Source organism: Myotis myotis, unplaced genomic scaffold (genome assembly GCF_014108235.1).
Source record: "Myotis myotis isolate mMyoMyo1 unplaced genomic scaffold, mMyoMyo1.p scaffold_m19_p_7, whole genome shotgun sequence".
NCBI lineage: Eukaryota > Metazoa > Chordata > Mammalia > Chiroptera > Vespertilionidae > Myotis > Myotis myotis.
The window spans coordinates 70122318-70141311 of NW_023416379.1; the positions used below are offsets into that span (position 1 = coordinate 70122318).

Below are 18994 nucleotides of genomic sequence, written 5' to 3' on the forward strand. Positions count from 1 at the left end.
GAGAAATTTGCTACCTAAAATATTGAAATTATTGAAAAAAATGATGGTGGATGCTTTATTGTTGGGTGAATCTCATTGTGTCTTAAAACCATTGCTCATTTCAACCACAATTATTGACTATACAAAGGTTATGATGTAACTATGAATATTTTTCCCAAATTTCTGTGTTAAATGACTTATAAATTTCTCTAGCCTTGATACTTTGTGGTAGGCAATTCCATTCTGTTGCCTTTGTATTGGCCTCATGTATTAAACTCTGCATGCCTCAGATTACCAGTATTTATACAGTGTTTAAAAAAGAGGAAAGAAGCCACTCAGTATTTGAGCCTTAAAGCTATTTTTGGTTTAGAAATGTTAGTAAACTTGTACCAATAGGTCTGGTAGTTATTTTATGACCTTTTAAATTAATAAATTTCAGCTTATTAAACTGACCTTTTTAAAGAAATTATAATACATTCTTAGAACTTTGTTACCCCCGAAAAGCAAAGAAGTTTAGCATTGCTAGATGCTCTAGCAATGCTTTCACTGTAACTTCCACCCTTTTTGAAACTAGGAAATGGTTTATTTAACATCCTCTGTGAAAATATCACTTTATTTTAAAAAATGGCTTTCTTTTCTTCTACATGATAAGCCTCATGTATCTTTTATTATAGAGATATAGTTATTTTCTATCGCATAAGTGATTGTGTGTGTGTGTGTGTGTTTTCTACAACTTCTAAAAATCTAACCCCTTAGCAGTGGGGTTCCTTGATAATTGCTTCATTTAGCTACTGCCTGAATTGAGTCATTTATATTAGGAAAATGTCCATATAATTATTTTATTACCATTGCCTTGTTACAAAAATAGTTCGTGCAGGTGAAAGGAAGTTTCCCATTTTTAGAAGTCTGCACTAAAATGATATTTGATTTTTCTCTTCCATTTTATTGCATACAATTTAAGGCAATACACATTATATCTATACTTTTTTTTTTCAGTTAGGGCTATTCTATTTAATCGCTTCTCAATATGTATGCTAACAAAGCAAGCTATCTCAACGATTAGTGAAGGATTCTTAAAAATGTAACAAAAATCAAGAAGATAGTAGTAAGTGAACTAAAATTTGAGAAACATTATACTGTGTGAAATCACATCATTTGAAATAACTTTGAATGTTTCTGTTAAGTGGACATCAGCATCCATGAATCTGATACATTTCCAGTCACACAGTGCCTCTAGAACATTCCATGAGTTCTCATGTTTCAGGTTCCTTTGTTGTTGTTAACTCAAAGTAGTTGTTTTAATACTGATAAGAAATAGCCATAATTGGAAGACACATCTTATAGCTGGTTTACTTTGACTCTGTCTGCAAAAGGAAATGCTCAAGAGAAGTAAATTTATACTGCATTTTTCAATTCTTATATTGTCTGTTAAAATTTTAATATTTGAGAATAACATATAATAAATGCATACATATAATAATTCAATGTTTGTACAAATATTTACCATTTTCCTTAACTATCATCAAATTTGCATATTCATCATGTATAATGTAGAGCTTAGAAATGCTTAATGCAGTCATTGAGTATTCTCCATAGTGCAGGTATAGTGTACTTGCTCAGCCCCTGACTGCTTCCAATCTGATTTCACAGAGAATAAGAAAACTGACTAGTCAAAAATAATCAAATGCATTTCCTCTTTATATAAAAAAATTTCATTATAGAAAAAAATAATTGAAAATCAGGTATGATGCCTAAAAGCCCCTCTTCTTAAACTCCATCTTGTAGCAAGTAATGTATACTGGTTCACAAAAACAGAGTGTCCCAAAAATGTATACACACATTGAATAATTATTATTCCAGTGGGTGAAATCTGAAAAGAAACATCAATTGAACTATTAGAAAAGAGTTTGTATACATTTTTTTGGGGGGACACCCTGTATGTTCAGTGATGTTTATTTCAGGAATAATTATAAAGGCAAAAAAGGCACTGCACTATGTATCAAGAAGGACATAGCACTGTTGATTGGGTGTCATCCTGCGCAATAAAAGATTGTAGGCTTGATGCCCAGTGGGAGGCATGTAAGAGGCAGCTCTCACATCGATGTTTCTCTCTCTCTCTCTCTCTCTCTCTCTCTCTCTCTCTCTCTCTCTCTCTCTCTCTCATCTCTATATCCCTTCCTCTCCCTCTAAAAATCAATTTAAAAATCTTTAAAAACCAAAAAGAAGTGTATAGTTGGAGAAAAATTCATATAATAGGCTACTATGTAGATGTTTTTAAAAATAAAGGTTTAGATCAGTATATACCAATTCATAGGGATTGTTTGTCATATAAGAAAAGCGATCTACAATAGCTAGCACGATCCTATTCTTGCGAAATTAAAATTGGGTACTTTCACTCCCATAAGAGAAATTCACTTTTCAGGTACAATGGACTACTGATAGATCAACTTTCTTGCTTACAACAACTCAAAAATTGTTCAAGTATGCTTTAAAATATAGGATAGGTAAAATGGCAGTAATTTTCACCAAACCAAAGTATTGAAGAGGGCAGATGTCTAGAGTGATATGTGATGGTATTCATTTTGGGCATTTGTCAATTTTTAAAATGGTCCCTGTAAGGTTAAGGGACTGGACAGCACTAATAACAGACTCAAAGGACTGGAAGGGTGAGGGGCATCTCTGTCTGATGATAAGTATGGAAAAACCTCTTATTTAAATGGGCTGAAACTTCAAAGGGACAATGACTTATAAAGAAGGATGACTTGGAAGTTGATAAACTCTAACATGGATCGCAGGCCCACTTCAAACCATCTCAGTTCTTGAAATGAGAATATAATGATCCTAACTGCTACTGAATTTACTGGCCTTTCCCGGCTGCCAGCTGCTGGCCGGGACTTTCCTTCATTCTATGCCGCCGCTTGGTGGTAAACACACATCACAGCGAGCAATCTAACTCCCGGTCTCCCAGTCGAACTCCTGAGGGGACACTTTGCATATTAGTCTTTTATATAGAGATATCTTTAATTACATTCCAAGGGATGAAATTGCAAGGATAATGACATTTGAATTTTATGTAATTTTCATGGGTTAGAACCAGTATTCTGATTTTTTTTTCTTCAACCATTTAAAAATGTAAAAGTAATTCTTAGCTCGTAGACAGTACTGAAAATAGACAGCACGCAGACTTTGGCCCATGGGCCATGGTTTACTCATCCTTGCTCTGCTTACCTGAAGGAGAATAATTACACTGACAATTACTCTTAGGCAGTCAAGGCATACCTCATACACTCATTGCCCCTAACTGCACACCTGCCCAGAAATTCCTTCTTTAAAAGTAACAGGCATTTCCAATTTCAGAATTGTAAAATAGGAAGATTGAATTTTAATACTTTTCACATGGGAAACATATGGATACTTTTAATTTCATTCTAGAGTGTTTAACTTTAAAAAAAAACATGGTAATTTATCTTTGATTTAGTTTTCTTTTATATTTAAAATATAAAAGAAATTATGTTGAGTGGAAATATTTTTAACCTCTATAGAATGCTTATATGTATTCAAAAGATGAGGATTTCTTATCTGTTAGAAAATACATTTTAAAATGCATGGAAGAAAATAAAAAATTGGTAAAAGCAATTAAAGTCAACTAAATATAAGATAAACACTGAAAAAGGAACTGAAATAATGGAGGACCCAAAAGGTATAATAGGAGATTTTGAAAATCAGAGTTGAGAAACAACAAGTTCTTTGGAACCAGAAATTACTGTGTTTGTGACCCAGACACCTGACTTTTAGGTTTAAGCAATTTAGGTTGGAAGTAGTTAAATTGCTGATAATTTAATTATGCTTTGGAAAAATTAAAGAGCATAAAGAATAAAGTAAAACTGCCCAGCCAGTATGGCTCAGTGGTTGAGCATCGACCCATGAACCAGGAGGTCACAGTTTGATTCCTGGTCAAGGAACATGCCCGGGTCATGGGCTTGATCCCCGGTAGGTGGCGAGCAGGAGGCAGCCAATCAATGATTCTCTCTCATCATGGGTGTTTCTCTCTCCCTTTCCCTTCCTCCCTCTGAAATCTATACAAACATTTAAAAAGAGCAAATAAAATAAAATGTTTAGTTGAAAAAAAAGTAAACACAGGAGGAGGCGCAATGAAGAGAAGGGATTTATTTAAGAGTTTCTGTGTATAGGCCAAGGTGATGGAGATTGTTATCAGAATTAATTATTTCCAGATGCTGGCTTGCCTTCAGGAAGAGGCATCTCATTTCAAATTCAAATTCTTATTTGAATTTTCAGCTTTAGAGAGCAGGGCACCTCAAGGAGCTATGTGAATAATCTAAAAAAATTATCATCACCCACTATTCTTGACAGGAGGACTATTTAAGGAAAAAGAATATAAAGTAGTCATATAGTAGTCATAATGTAGTGTGTTAAGAATCTATTCACTGAAAAAAGGAAAGTTGAAGCAACACATCTTTATTTTGTATGTGTAGTGTGATGTGTGCTTATCAATGTTGAAATATCAAGTCAAAACATAGACCTACTAGACGCCTGATGCACACAATTTGTGTTCTCGGCCGGGGGGGGGGGCGGGGAGGGGGGTCTCAGCCTGACCTGTACCCTCTTACAGTCCAGGAGCCCTTGAGGGATGTCCAAAAACCATCAGTTGGACATCCTTAGCGCTAAGAGGCTCCTGCTACTGCTGCTGCGCTCTCCAGCCATGAGTCTGGCTTTTGGCTGAGCTCACTGACCACAGGGGCAGCTTGTGCATTGAGCATCTGCCCCCTGGTGGTCAGGGTGCATCATAGCAACCAGTCATTCCACTGTCCATTTGATTTGCATATTAGCCTTTTATTATATAGGATGCTCACAGGCATGAAGCTGATAAGTAAAACCAAATAGAAATTACCTTTCATTGGAAATAAAAACTTAAACTGTTTATTGTTACCAGATTACCAGATTTTTTTCTCTATATCCCTCATATCCCAAATTTTCCATGGATATCAAACTCAAGAAGCTCAACCCTTATTCTTCATCTATATTGAGCTTCATTTTATTTAAATGGTGTCATGTAGCTTATCTCATTTGTCCTATACAGTCCCCCAAAATGGACAGCAGTGGCGTTATAATTTTTATACATGAAGACATTGAGATTTAAAGAGCAATTGTTATAGTCAAACTCAGTTGGTAATTGACTAAGGCAGAATTCAGCTTGCTAGATTTGAAAGCCCATGATCTTTCCATTAAAAAACATTATTTTCCACTGCTAATTTATGTCCCCTGCAGTGCTATAGCACAGAGATTTGCCTGTATGAGATGTTTAATAGATAACCATGAATAATAAATTATATCTGTAGCAGGCTTTGCTATTTAACAGAACTTTCACATATATCACTCAAGGTTAACATCAATGATTTGAGAAGGCAGTGTGACTAAAAAACATCTCAATTTATTCAGAAAACATCTTATTTTAGAAAGTTTGACTGATTTTTCTTGCAAGAACACTCAGTCATAAATAAAGGATCATCAGATTTGATCTCTGTCCTTCTAGTTTCAACTATGTCAAGCTTTTTTATCACTATATGCTACCTGTCAATATGTGTTTGCATTAATTTTTTGGAAATGTTTATGGCTCTATGTTTGTGATATGCTTTGACAAGCATTTTATCAGTGTCATAACAACTCTTTGAGATGTGTAAAGCAGCATTGCAAAGGAGAAGCAATTTAGGATTTTATAATAAAGAACCCATTATTCAAATGTGATCTTACCCTTGTTCTCTAATTCTGCCTTTAAAATTTCCCTATTGAATATTTATTATATGCTAAGAAAGATTCTATGAATATAAAAATGCTGTAAATAAAACTGAAAATTACAACAAACACAGAGCATAAGGTAAAAAAAAAAAACACACCATAATCTTACTATACAATGAGATTCATTCTATTAGAGAATGGGCCATAAACTATTCTATGAGAACATCAAATAAAGAGTCAACAAAAGCAGACAGACCCTCTTCCTTACTCTCATTTCTAACTGTGCATTTCAAGATAATACAGGGAAGACATTTATATCCTTTTTTCTCTGCCCCCAACTCTCATTTCTAATTGTTTCAGATTTTAAGATAATAAAGACATTTTTATTCCTTTCTCTTTTGAAAAGAAAATATAAGGAAAACATGCAATTCCATTTTTGATAAAACTAGGACATCTGCAATACCAAACCATGATTTGAGTGAACAGAGAGCAGATTGGGGGTTATGAATTAGTAGAGCTGAGAGAGGACAAAATTAAGGGTCTACACAGATACTAATAAAAAACAACTGCATTTCCTTGGAAAAGCTCATGAAAGGTTTGTTAATAGATAGAGCTTATTGGAGTACTGAAAACAAAGAGTTGGTTTGAAAGCATGTTTAAAACTTTTTTAAATTTGATGAGCCACTTTTCTTGGTTCAGTCAGAATATGCCTTTCTCCCACAGGGATTGGGCCTAAACCAGCAGTCAGACATCCCCTGAGGGGTCCCAGATTGGAGAGGGTGCAAGCCGGGCTGAGGGACGCCCCCCTCCCCTGCACAAATTTTGTGTACCAGGCCACTAGTTTTTAATATATTTTTTTATTGATTTCAGAGAGGGAGAGAGAGATAGAAACATCAATGATGAGAGAGAATCATTGATTGGCTGCCTCCTGCACACCCCTTCCTGGGGATCAAGCCTACATCCCCACCATGTGCCCTGACCAGGAATTGAACCTTTACCTCCTGGTTCATAGGTTGATGCTCAACCACTGAGCAACACTGGTTGGGCTTCCCTGAAGTTTTTAAACCCTATAATTCTTCTCTCCCATCATATAAATCATGTTTAAACTGTATTAAGACAAGTTTAGTCAATTATTTTTTTGTAAAAAGAAATCACTTACAAAGTTGACCTTTTGATAACAACATCAATTGGCATATCTTTACAAGGGAAAAAAGAATAGTGAGCCAAGACATAGCTGCTGAGAATCTTGGCTACAACATAAGATCTATATTTCATTCATATGATGAAATAATCTGATTTATAAAGAATTTTAAATTATTTAGATTTATCATTAATCATGAATAATTTTTAAGATAATTTTGGAGCAATATTGGCACATTCCTCAAATGTTCAGTAAACCTAGGAAGATATAGTTCAGGCAAAAGCTTCTGATTGAGTTATAGATGCCTGGGATGTATTTCTTGTAATGTTTTTTCTTTTAACTTTTTTTGTGTTTTACTTTCACTTTATTAGTCTGTTAATTATGGAAGGAATTTTTGGTAGAGCAGAGTGGAAAATGTGGGAAGTAAAGGCAGCAATAGGAGGTTGGATCTGAAAAGAGGAAATCTAACAAATATGGGAACAATGCTATGTGAGAGAATATGTAGCTTATAGTCAAACATTTAGGGCAGAGACCAGCTATTACAAAAATGTGAGGTAAAGTTAAATGAGGCACAATTTATACAACTCAACTATCTTAGTAATGGTGGATAGGCATTGAATGAGAAGGGCTCTCTGATCTGTAAGGGCTTAATTGTTCTGTGATACAATGTAATTCAAAGAAAAGGTTGGTTTCTGGAGCAATCTATTGTTATTGTTGTTGTTGTAATTTTTTTTGTTATATCATTGCCCCTCCTCTGTCCCAATCAAATCTAATTAGGCACTAAATCCTGTTAATTATATCTCTTAATTATCTGATTTTTTTTTTTCCACCTTTTTCTCTGTGCTAGTTTGGGAAGAGGAAAAAAAAAAACAAAAACCTTTTTTCCAAGAATTGCTTAGACATTTCATACAAGAACCTTCATGATCTGGATACTTTCTGGTGTAATTTCCTGCCGTGGTCCATATTCATTCAAAGCTTTAACACTACCAAGCTGATTGTAGTTCCCACAGTGTGATGGAGTCCCCAAGTCTTATGTTTCAGAACATCCCTTTGCTCAAAAGTCTTCTCTACTCAGTAACCTTCTTGGTGATATTTAAGACTTGGTTTACTTATTTATTACCTTTTGTGAATTTGTCTGGAATAGTTAGGTTCAAACTTTATTTAAGATGCATCACATTTTATTTTATCTATTTGTTTAGTTATCTCTTCTACTCCATAAGGCCCTCCACAGGGTTTTGTCTTGCTAATTTTTATCTACAACACAGGGCTTTCACATAAGAGACTAAACCTCTGTTGAACAAATAACCAAATACATGCTATTCATTGAATCTTGTCATTAAAATATCTAAGGGCAATTCTTGTAAAAAATGTTAAATGATCAAAGAAAACCAGTGTACAAAATATTCATTTCATAGAGTTAATGACACGGAAGACAGTGTCTACAAAGCTAGACAAAAAAAGTAACTCATGAATTTCAACAAATGTTTCTAACATCCATTTAATCTCCAAACTTCCCAGTTGGAAAAAAAATTTTTTTTTTCAGAAGAAAATTCAACTAATGCATTTGGCTTTCTCAGTAACAGCAATTGCTTCAGGGATGTATCTAGTGAAAGCTCGTGTTCAATGTCAAATGTGAAAGCTTTAGAGGAAATAATGGTACCTGCTGGGTGGCAAAGCTGTTGGTGTGGGCAGGACAGCCTTTTCTCTGTCTTCTTTTCATCAGTTCCATTAGAATCACTCACCTGCATGTCAGGGAAGAAGCTCTGATGAAAGAGTTATGTTAAGGCTTAATCTCGATAAAGTGCAGGTAATACTGAACTGTCAGTGGAAACACTGATAGAATGTGGTCCGAAATAAAACCACTTTTTCTTTGCAAAGACATGGCCACCTTTCTGCAATGATGAAGATGTAAAATCATTTTAAGTTCCTACGTCCATTTTCTTATGAATAACAACTTACTAATATATACTTAGAAATCCAGCATGTCTCTGTTGCACTGTCTATATTTCAAGATGTAGTGTATGTGCTTTTTATTTATAAACCCATATGGCGCCTTCATCTTTCCTGTTTTGAAATGATACAACCAAATAATATTCTAATTTTTGGCTAATGTAACCTGTTGAATTCCTTATGAACTATTAATTTTGGTTGAGTAGTTTGTCTCATTTAAATAGAGAAAGAAATCATCTTGAAAATTGTTTTTCACTAATCAGTAGAATTATATACCATGGATTAAATCTCAGACTCTGATGTCCATTTTTTAAATAGTTCAGTTGTATAAAATAATCTGTTCTAGTTATCAAACATTGGCTATGCTTAATGGATATAATTGAATACTACTTAGTCAAGGGACTATTCAAAGATTATCCCAACAATTAAAAAATCCTCCTTCTCTACTCACTCCTCTTTTGCTCATACAATTTTTACAGTTGAGAAGAGATATATTCATAATTATCCAATAACAGAGGCTATAGTACCATCTTTAAAAGTATGAAACACATCATCATAAAGTTTTTCTATGTATAATGTCATTGTAATTATCCAGAAAAAAAATATTTACAGACCTAATTTGGGATCAGCTATAACAAGCCAATTATATTATTGTAGAAGATAATACTATTAAGACATATTTCTTTCCTTATGTTTCTATTTTTCCTTCTATCAATCTTTTCTTTTTTTCCTTCCCTCCCTATTTCTTTATTGTTTTCTTCCTTGTTTTATTTTTTTTGCACATTTAGTTATTTTATTATTCCCTGTATTTATCTGTCATCTTAAAACACTTATTCTTTCATTTTACCTTGCTGTACATGATTTTTATATTCTTTTAAAAAATAAATAAACTGTTCTAGGATTCCTAAATAGAATGAATTATTGAACGATTAATTACATGATCAAGCAAGCAAAATATTTATTTAGATATGGTATCTTTACAGGAGTTGTCACTGAAGTTTGAAATAAATATTTAAGACTTAAATCCTATTTTTCATGAGCTTATATATTGTAGAAAAGTTAAGACATACAAATTAATATGTGCATCTTAAAATAGTCTGGCATGGGTATCTGCTGTGTGGCAGAAAATGTAGTTAACATGAAGAGAAGAGGTCTTTTTAGGCAATAATTCTTATGGTCTAGTTGTAAAATAAATTGAAATACTTGAAACCATATCAGGTGATCATACTGTCTTTAAATAATATAAACATTGCTGTGGGGTAAAGGGAAGACCAGATACATCCCATTTATTTAAAAGTGACACTGAAAAGCTAGAAATGTCCTAGTCGGTTTGGCTCAGGGGATAGAGTGTCGGCCTGCAGACTAAAGGGTCCCAGAGTCGATTCTGGCCAAGGGCACATGCCAGGTTTGCGGGCTCGATACATTCCTGCCCCCCCAGTAGGGGATGTGCAGAAGGGAGACAATAAATGATTCTCTCTCATCATTGATGTTTCCATCTTTCTATATCTCTTCCTTCCTCTCTGAAATCAATAAAAATATCCTATATAATCCTATATAATAAAAAGCTAATATACAAATTATCCCCTCGACTGGGAGTTGGACCAGGAGTTGGACCAGGGTGCAGAGCCAGCCCGCCAACCACTGTGGCCCCTCCCCCTGTCAGGCCCCGCCTCCAATCGCCCCCGCCCCGCCCCCGATTGGGGCAGGCCAGCCAGACCCCACCCATGTGCGAATTAATGCACTGGGCCTCTAGTATATATCCTATATAATAAAAGCCTAATATGATAAGTGTATGGTTGTCCTTTCAATCAATCAAAGAGTAATATGCTAATGATATGCTAAGGCTGCTCAACTGCTCACTATGATGTCCACTGACCACCAGGGGGCAGACAGTTGACCAGTCGACCAGTCACTATGACATGCACTGACCACCAGGGGGCAGATGCTCCGAAAAGCAGGTTAGCTTGCTGCTGAGTCCGGCCAAGCAGGACTGAGCAAGACAGGCCGGACATACTCTGGAGCCCTCCTGTGGCCCTGATTGTGCACTGGTGGGGTCCCTTGGCCTGGCCTGCACCCTCTCGCAATCCAGGACCCCTCAGGAGATGTCGGAGAACCGGTATTGGCCTGATCCCGCAGGCCAGGCCGAGGGACCCCACTGGTGCACAAATTCATGCACCGGGACTCTAGTATATATATATATTGGAGGGGGAAAAAAAGAAAAGCTAGAGAATATAGCAGGTCATGTCACTAGCACTAAAAAAACTTTTTTGTATGACTACATGGTGCTTTAGAAAAATCTAGAGATATGCCTCTCGATTTGTTTATTACAAGATTTTACATAGAAATTTCACTGATGACCACCCTTGTCATTTTACAGTATGCGTTATACACATGAATACAGAAAGCTGATATTAGAAATCAAAAATGATGCTGTTGATATAAACATGGTAGCATCAAGCATAGCTTTTACAAGAAAAGGATTCTTCTCTAGGATAACGATATCAAATTAGCTATTTTTTTCTGGTCAACAGTGTAGATACAGTTAAAAATAAGTACTCAGCTAAAATATTTAGCAAACAACTTCATATGATATTTGAAGATGGACATTGTATTTGTTATCTGTGGTACATAATATTACCACACATTTAGTGGTTTTAAAACCCATACATTTATTATCTCACAGTTTCTGTGGGTAAGGACTCCAGGTGTAAGTCACCGGAGTCCTCTGTTTTGGGGTCTCACTGGAATCATGAGGTTGTCTGGGACGGTGAGCTCATCTGAAGCTCAGTTTGAGAAGGATCCACATCTGAAGTCCCTAAAGTTATTGGCAGCATTTAGTTCCTTGCAGGCTGCTGAACTAAGGGCATCAGTTCTTTGCTGGCTGTTGGCTGAAGGCCACCTCCACTCCTTGTGCATAGCCTTCTCCATATGGTGGCTCACTACATGGCAGCTTGCTGTTCTAGTTCTTTGTAGCCAGTTGCTACAATGTTAGCATCTTCAACAACGAAACATGTGAGATACCACAATTTCCATAATTCAGGTGTCTGGGCAAAGGTTAGCTGGGTCCTTTCTTTGGGGTCTCACAACTGCATTCAAGGTATCAGCTAGGGATACAATCTTATCTGAGGCTCAGGGTCGCCTTCGAAGCTCACTGCTGCTCAGAAAAACTTGGTCTCTTATAGTTGTAGGACCAAGTCCCCATTATCTTGCTAGCTTCCAGCTAGGAACTCCTCTCAGCTCTTGGAGGCTGCTATCAGGTTCTTACACATGACCCTCTTCCATAGGGTTTCTCACATGTCAGCTTATTTCTTCAAGACCTGCAGAACATTCTCTTGTAATTGCTCACTTGATATTGTCAAATCCATTCATTCAGGATAATGACTCTTTAACTCAAGGCAAATGGTTAGGGACCTTAATTATATAAAAAAGTTATTTCTATTTAATAATGGTGGAATGTCATCATATTTATAGCTTCTTTTGTCTCTCAATGGAAGGAGATTATACAAAGGCATGTAAGCTTAGACATGAGAATTTTGGGAGCCTACTGAGAATTCTGCTTATCCCAAGAATTATTTTGAATTGATGATAAAATGAATTGTGTGAAAAATGAATTGATGATAATGTTGTTCCTGAGGAGATTTGCTGCTTACTAGATGCTATAGAAAAGTATCCAATTGGCACGAAAAAGAATGGTTCCTTTATTTAATGCTGAAGCAATATGAAATACCCTGAGTACTATATTTTGCATTATTTCACAATCTACTAAATTGGATCCTGCACTGCATGTGTTACATTTGGTTAAGTAGTTCCCCAAATAAGTTCTGATTTGAAAATATCTTCCTATTGGACATAGTGATGGACATGGTAAAAATTGTTACAATCAACAATATCTCCTAATTACCAAAACCCAGAGATGAACCATTAACTGTGTATTGTCAGTTCTGAATGGACTATACAAGCAATTTACTTCCCTTGCCTTTGGAATTTTTTTATTTACTCTATCCCCACAATTTTAAGTAGATAGAATATATGGCACATGTCTGGAAGTACAGACATCTGCTTACCACATTTCTTTGCGTGATAAAACCATGTCAAGAATTTTAAAAAATGCATGACAATTTTCTAATGGCTATCTAAAGTAATACCTCAAGTAAACATTAGGGAAGCCCTGAAAAGACATTAATTAAATAGAGATTCCTGTCTTGAGCCAATTCATTTATTCAAAATCAATTTTAAAGTGTTATGTTTCAAATGCTAATAAAAAGAGATTATGTAATCCACACAGAAAGAAAATAAATATAGTTTATTTTATAGTTCTTCACAGGGTAAGACTAGACAGGAAATGTTATCGTCACTGCACTAAAATTTATAATCCAGAAACATTAACCAATGCTTAATATTTAAGGACTCTTCCTATCTTTATTAACTCATATCTTATAATATGAAACATTAGATTAATAGTATAAATGGAAAAAAAAACCCTAAACTCTTTATACTAACATAATCACCTAAAATTTACTGCCTAAAAGATACCAATATTTTAAAATATTTATATAAACTAGGAGACTTCCCTCAGAAAGTTGATAAAATATGGCATGTACAAATTTGAAAAGAGGAAATTTTCTGTTCATGTCTTCCACTCACATATTTATCGCCTATTCCATTTTACTACACAGTCTGGCCAAAACTTTTACAGTTTGAAGGGCAACAGAAGAACTAACACATATTTCTTTTTCCTTCTTCACAATTCCATGGATTAAAAAAAAAAAATCATTCTTACCATAGAGCTTCACAAACTCAGCATTTTTCCCCGTAAGTTGAGAACTTTTACCTTTTCACTAAAAGGAGCACTTTACAATCACTGCAATACCTTGACAGCCTATCTGGTAATCGAGAGGGCTGCTGAGTGACTAACGGGCGGGCAGCATGTACAATGTGGATACAGGAGACAAAGGGAAGATTCCCGTCCGATGTGATTTCATCGTGCTACTCAGAACAGCATGACATTTAAAGCTTAGGAATTGTTTCTGGAATTTCCCTTTTAATAGTTTCAGACTGTGGTTGACTGCTGGTAACTGAAACTAAAGAAAATAAATCCACAGATAAGGGGGGACTGATATATTTTTCTGTGAATGGTCATATAAAGTAGATTATTGATTAATAATTATCAGAGCAGCAGCAAAACACCTGGTAAAGTCCTGTATAGCTTAAGGATAGAGATATGTTCTGAGAATTGCATTCTTGGGCTTTGTCGTTGTATAAACATCAGAGCGCACTAACACAACCCTAGATGGCGTAACCTCTACACACCTAAGCTATACAGTACAGCCTGTGGCCCCTGGGCTACAGACCTGTACGGCCTATGGGTTTTACTGATTACTGTAGGCATTTGTAGCGCAATGGTGGTTGTGTATCTAACATGCCTAAACATAGAAAAGGTAAAAGAACACTCTGCACAGTACTTTTATACAACTGAAAGCACAGGTTTGTTTAGACCAGCATCCTCACAAGCACAAGTAGCATGTTGTGTTACATTGTTACAACAGTTATGATATCACTAGGTGATAGGAATTTTTCAGCTCCATGATAATCTTATGGGACCACTGTCATATATGTGGTCTGTCAAAATGTTGTTTAGACTGTAATATAAGGCTGGCGGGAGGTCAATGGGGAAAAAAACGGAGACATATGTACTACTATTTGTAATACTTTAAACAATAAAATACAAAAATTTAAAAAAATCATAAAAGCATAAAAAGAAAGTCAAATGAAGACATTAGTTAATATAGGATGCCCCCCCAAAAATGTATACACACTTTGAATAATTATGCATTCCAATGGGTTAAATCTGAAAAGAAACAGCAATTGAGCTATCAGAAAAAAGCGTGCATACCTTTTTTGGGGGGACACCCTATATAGTAATGCATACCCTTACTCTTTTCATAAAGATAACTAGAGGCCCGATGCATGAAATTAATGCAAGAGTAGGCCTTCCTTTCCCCGGCTGCCGGCACTGGCTTCCCCTCTGCCATCCAGGACACAGGCTTCCCTCCAAGACTCACATTTTTCTCACGGCACCGGCTTCATCCAGAAGGTCATCTGGAAGGCGTCCGGATTGATGTCCAGTCTAATTAGCATATTATGCTTTTATTATTATAGGTTATTTTTTTAATATTATGTTGTTGCTGCTATTAATAATTGGGTGTATTATTTTATGGCTGAACCATTAAAGCAAAGATAAAGTTTTCAAAAGGACCTAAATATGCTTACTATTCATGTCACTAGGTACATTAGTTTGCTCAGACTACCATAACAAGATGCCACAGTCTGGGTGGTTTAAACAGCAGAGATTTATTTTCACATAGTTCTGGGGACTGATAAGAAAAAAATAAATATGAGGAATATATAGTAATAACCATATTTCGCAAATAATGATATATAAGAAATACAAGTTTTAGAAATGCAAATATGAATTGATAAAATATAATTAACATGGAAAATTTAAATAAGCTCCTTAAGAAGTAAATACTCTTGCAGAATTAAGTAAATAAATATAAGAAATACATGTGTCGAATTTATATATTTCTTTTATGACTAAGTTATTTTATTCATGAAAAATACTTCAGTGGTCAATATTTTTTAGTAACAAAGGTACAAAATTTTCAATATACAGCACATATTTGAGTTATAATTTAAGGAGAAGGCCATATTGAAAAGAAATGCAGATTTTTAATTTCTAATTTTTTAAATCTTCATCCAAGGACATGCTTTTATTAATTTGAGTGAGAGAGCAAGGGAGAGAGAGAGAAACAGCGATGCCAGAGAAACACTGATTGGTTTCCTCTCATATGTGCCCCAACTGGGAATCAAACTCACAATCTGGGTATATGTCCTGATTGGGAATTGAACCCACAACCTTTTAGTGTATAGGATGATGCACCAACCAATTGAGCCACCCAGCCAGGGCTATTTTCTAATTCTTTTGTTAATGAATTAATCATTTAGAACAGTGGTTCTCAACCTTGGCTGCACGTTAGAATCACCTGGGAATCTTTCTAAAATCCTGATTTTGCCCTAGCCGGCTTGGCTCAGTGAATAGAGCATCAGCCTGCGGACTGAAGAGTCAGTCCCAGGTTCGATTAGGCCGAGGGCACATGCCTGGGTTGCCGGGCTCATTCCCCAGTAGGGGGTGTGTAGGAGGCAGCCAATCAATGATTCTCTCTCATCATGGATGTTTCTACCTCTCTCTCCTTCTCCCTTCCTCTCTGAAATCAATAAAGAAATATATATGTTTTAAAAATCCTGATTTTTGGGCCTCATCCTCCAGAAATTCTGTTTCTTTGTTACTAATGTTGTGGCCCCACCCCATAACAAAGAAAGAGAATTTCTGGAGGACGAGGCCCAGAAATAAGGATTTTAAAAAGATTCCCAGGTGATTCTAACATGCAGCCAAGGTTGAAAACCACTGATTTAGCTCTTGCAACTCGGCCACCGACATGCCATCCAGACTGAGGAAGACCCGTAAACTTCAAGGCCATGTGAGCCATGGTCACGGCCATATCGGCAAGCACAGGAAGCACCCGGGGGGCCGCGGTAATGCTGGCGGCCTGCATCATCACAGGATCAACTTCGACAAATATCACCCAGGTTACTTTGGGAAAGTTGGTATGAGGCATTACCACTTGAATAGGAACCAGAGCTTCTGCCCAACTGTCAACCTTGATAAACTGTGGACCCGGGTTAGTGAGCAGACATGGGTGAAGGCTGCCAAAAGCAAGACTGGAGTTGCTCCCATCAATGATGTGGTGCGATGGGCTACTACAAAGTTCTGGGGGAGGGAAAGCTCCCAAAGCAGCCTGTCATTGTGAAGGCCACGTTCTTCAGCAGAAGAGCCGAGGAGAAGATTAAGGGTGTTGGTGGGGCCTGTGTCCTGGTAGCTTGAAGCTACATGGTGGGGAGTTCATTAAAATGTCCAAGTACGCCGAAACCGGTTTGGCTCAGTGGATAGAGCGTTGGCCTGCGGACTGAAAGGTCCCAGGTTCGATTCTGGTCAAGGGCATGTACCTGGGTTGCAGGCATATCCCAAGTAGGAGGTGTGCAGGAGGCAGCTGATCGATGTTTCTCTCTCATCGATGTTTCTAACTCTCTATCTCTCTCCCTTCCTCTCTGTAAAAAATCAATAAAATATATTTTTTTAAAAAAAATGTCCAAGTACTTTAAAAGAAAGAAAGAAAGAAAGAAAGAAAGAAAGAAAGAAAGAAAGAAAGAAAGAAAGAAAGGAAGAAAGAAAGAAAGAAAACCACTGATTTAGAATATATATATCTACATATTTATTTCTGCCCAACTGTCAACCTTGATAAACTGTGGACCCGGGTATTTCTGCCACGTAAGTTAATATTACCATTAAATTCACATGTAAAAAAGAATCAAAATGCATTTACTATAGACTATGTATTATAAAAGTGTTAAATTCATGAAGTTGTATTGCTGCCCCACAGTTTCCAAATAGTTAAAACTAATTTTAGAGTAACTAAGAAATATAGGACAATTTGCATTTACAAAGCTGTTTTTGGGCAAGCATCCAAGAGAACTGTTTATATCAAATAAAATTACAATAAATGGTTAGTACTTAAATTCCCAATTAAACATATCAAACAAAATAAAAAAATGACAGCACAAAAATGCCAAATTAAACAGATGGACTCTGATTCTAGATTTTAAAAAAGTGGGATTTGCCACTTTAATGTAAATGAATATGCTATTTATAAACCTTGGAATTGTTTTGCATAAAACTTTTATGTTGAAATATAGCTAAGTCATTTTTTAAAAATTCCTATGTGTATATCTATGTCCAATCCACTGAAACATGACTATCTTCAAAATCATGTCTTGAATAATAGCATTTCAACAACAGGTCTTCTATATTCATTACAAACAGGTTTTAGGCAAACAATATTAAATGAGAGGCAGAATGAAAAAAAAAAAAATAGAACACAGCAACATTCATACTAAAACCCCAAATTCTATGAAATGAATCTGTATAAAATGTTCCCAATTTAGTTGAGGATAATAAGGGAAAGTATCTGACTAAATTAAAGGTAAAAATAAAGTTATTGGTTTATTTTCATCTTCTAGCCATTGTAAACAAGATAACCTAAGGCATTCCACCTACAATATAAATACCAGGTTTTCTCTGCCATTTCCCTAGGTCCTGGTTTTCTCTGCCATTTCCCTACCAGTGGTAGGCAAACTCATTAGTCAACAGAGCCAAATATCAACAGTACAATGATTGAAATTTCTTTTGAGAGCCAAATTTTTTAAACTTAAACTATATAGGTAGGTACATTGTTATTAACTTAACTAGAGTCCTGGTGCACAAAAATTTGTGCACTTGGGGGGTTCCCTCAGCCCGGCCTATGCCCTCTTGCAGTCTGGGACCCCTCGGAGGATGTCCACCTGCTGGCTTAGGCCCGCTCCCAGGGGATTGGGCCCAAGCTGGCAGTCAGACATCCCTCTGGCAGCCCGGAAACCCTCAGGGGATGTCCTCTTGCCAGCAGGGAGCAGGCCTAAGCTGCAGTCGAACATCCTTAGCACTGCTGAGGAGGCAGGAGGGGCTCCCACCACCACTGCTGTGCTGGCAGCCATCAGCCTGGTTTGTGGCTGAGCAGAGCTCCCCCATGTGGGAGCGCACTGACCACTAGGGGGCAGCTCCTGCATTGAACGTCTTCCCCCTGGTGGTCAGTGTGTGTCATAGTGACCAGTCATTCCCAGCCGTTCTGCTGTTAGGATCAGTTTGAATATTACCCTTTTTATTATGTAGAATAGAGGACGGGTGCATTGGTGGTGGCCAGCTGGTTTGCCCTGAAGGGTCTCCCGGATCAGGGTGGGGGTCCCCCGTGGGGTTCCTGGCCAGCCTGGGTGAGGAGCGGATGGGTGTTTGCAGGCTGGTCACACCCCCTTCAGGGTGGAGGTCTCCACTGGGTGCCTGGCCAGCCTGGGTGAGGGGCTGATGGCTGTTTGCAGGCTGGTCAAGCCCCCTTTAGGGTGGAGGTCCCCACTGGGGTTCCTGGCCAGTCTGGGTGAGGGGGTGAGGTCCGTTTTCAGGCTGGCCAAGCCCCCCCGACAATGGAAGCTCCCAGCCTCTCCTTTTTTTCTTTTTATTCTGGGATT

The 18994-nt window shown here is 36.9% G+C and overlaps 1 protein-coding gene and 1 pseudogene across 1 annotated transcript in view; both read left to right on the forward strand.

Moving 5' to 3' along the window:
- The window catches only part of EYS (eyes shut homolog), a 1264258-nt gene that overhangs the window by 192190 nt on the left and 1053074 nt on the right, over window positions 1-18994 (forward strand).
- LOC118660643 lies at window positions 16321-16777 on the forward strand (annotated as a pseudogene).